Below are 2,212 nucleotides of genomic sequence, written 5' to 3' on the forward strand. Positions count from 1 at the left end.
GTCATCTGAAGCTGTATTGGTTAGCTGAAAAATCCCGCTACCGTGCTGCGTGAGTTCGAGCCGTGCTTCTACCACATTTTCGCTTTCTTTTTTCACGCGACCGTTTACTGCTCGCTCCGTCTGTGGGCCGGCCCACTTCGCGCTGCCAGCAGGCGCCGGTTCGCTTCCCCGGCGCCGAACGCGCCGAATAGGAGCTCCCCTGGTCGCCTGGCGGCGGCTAGGTCAGGGGAAAACGATTCGCTATGACCGTTCATGGATCGTTTGCTGGGCTATCCGTTTTGGGCCGTACGGGCTATATATATATAGTATATATACAAGAAAGGAAAGCATAATTGCAATTAAGAAAAAGAATTAGTCCCGACGGGGCTTGAACCCGTGACTTCTGGTACATCGGACCAGCGCTCTAACCAGCTGAGCTACAGGACTTAATTGCTCTCTAGATAGTCCTTTTTTATTAAAATAATAGACAACTTTTTTGATACTTCAATAATTGAGAATACCGAAGAACGGCGAAATCAAGATGCGTGAGAGTTAGGCTCCATTTATCTTAATATCCACTCTCACGGCCATCAATTTATCGAGAAACAAGAACCTAGGCAAGCTTCGAGCTCTCACAACTATTAGGGACATCCGGCCGTCCATCTCGATTCCTTGATGCACTTTCGGCCATTGGATCGCGCGCTTGGAAGGCCTAGGCCGTCGGACCGAACACGAGCACTATTGCAATGAATAGTTTCACTCCCGGTGTGCCACCGCGTGCAGCCCGCGCCTCCCGGCCCCTCCGCGTTCTTCTCCTCTTCGCTCTACAGTCAGCCCCCCGCAAATCCGACGTGCGAATGCTACTATTTCCCCGCCATCCTCTCCCTCGTCCCAGGTCTATCCTAGTTCTACCCCTCCATTCCCCCCTGTACTGCTCACGGACAGAGACAACAGTAGCGATCGCCGCAATATGAAATTGGATTTCGAATCTCGCGATCCTCATATGGCTCCTCGCCGCGTGATGCTGTTAATATCTTGTTGTGTACATCTGTTCTTCCACTATCCTAGGTTCTCCATGCTCGATTGATTTTTTATTTTGCCTTCAATTTTTTAAGCAGGGTGGTTGCTATCTCTCGGATCTTTACTCGTTCTCTTGGTGCCGGTGGCGTTCCTGCGACTGCTATGTAGATGGACCTGGAGGTTGAACCTCTTTTCTCTCTGTTCGTTTGGATTCTTTCCACGATTTATGTGTAGAGCTTGTTCGTTGCTGCTTGATGAGTTTCTTCTCCTCTAATCTTGTGTGCTGGATTAGTGATTTTTATTTTCTTCTTGTGGAGGAGATTCTCAGGTTTAGCTAGCTAGGTTTCCAAAGAAGAGATTTTTCTTTGTCTTTCTTGTTTTGTTTGTACCTTGCTTGACTTGACACACAACAGCCTCGTGTGTGTTGCCGTCCATCGTCCCGCCCCAACGGGTGTCTCTGCCGCCGCCGCCGCATCCTCTCGCTGGTCTTCTCGCATTTGTCCTTGCACCGCCGCCAGCCATACGCGCCGTGGCAGTGGACGCAAGCGCCGCAGGAATGGATAGGTATGAGATGCACGTACTCTGCGGAAGACTTTATTCGGCAGGTGTTATTCTCCCGGCAATGATAAGCATGTTATCTCTTTGAGACTTATCCCTTGTACGTGCGGTGCAGCAGCTAGACCTGCACATGGTCACGGCTTGCACGTTCGGCCTGTCCTGATCATCTTGCACGGGTAGTCAAGCCAAATAGCCGTCAATTTAGCTAGCTAGCTAGTAACCCCATGCACGCATGGGATTTCTATCATAGCATGTACGTGAGCTATGTCCATGCATAGCTCTTTGCATGTACACGTACATCCACTTGCTCGTTAAGTGAGGCTCATTAGATGATGCATGTGTAGATATAATTAAATAATGCTCCACCCATCTTGATGACCCTCTGATGAAAAATCCACGTATTGTCCAATGTTATGTATACATGCTTGTACGTATATATTGGTGCCATATTTTTATATATGATAAGTACAAAATTACGACAAAGTCTCATTGAACATTACTGAATTATCTTGATTGAGAAATCAAATAAAAGAATACATAGTGATGTATAAGGTTCGATGAAAAACCGAGGGAGCGGTGGATAATTATGCTTCATTAAAGATTAGGAAAATATTATTTACTTAGCATAAAATCTGAAGTATTTGAATAGTTCAAA

The 2,212-nt window shown here is 47.2% G+C and overlaps 1 non-coding gene across 1 annotated transcript; it reads right to left on the minus strand.

The window, feature by feature from the left end:
* Nucleotides 1-352: 352 nt before the first annotated feature.
* TRNAI-GAU lies at nt 353-426 on the minus strand. Its single transcript has one exon. It is a non-coding gene; the product is annotated as a tRNA-Ile (tRNA).
* Nucleotides 427-2,212: the final 1,786 nt, after the last annotated feature.

The sequence above is a fragment of the Triticum urartu genome, chromosome 6, assembly GCF_003073215.2.
Source record: "Triticum urartu cultivar G1812 chromosome 6, Tu2.1, whole genome shotgun sequence".
In the NCBI taxonomy this organism is placed as follows: domain Eukaryota; kingdom Viridiplantae; phylum Streptophyta; class Magnoliopsida; order Poales; family Poaceae; genus Triticum; species Triticum urartu.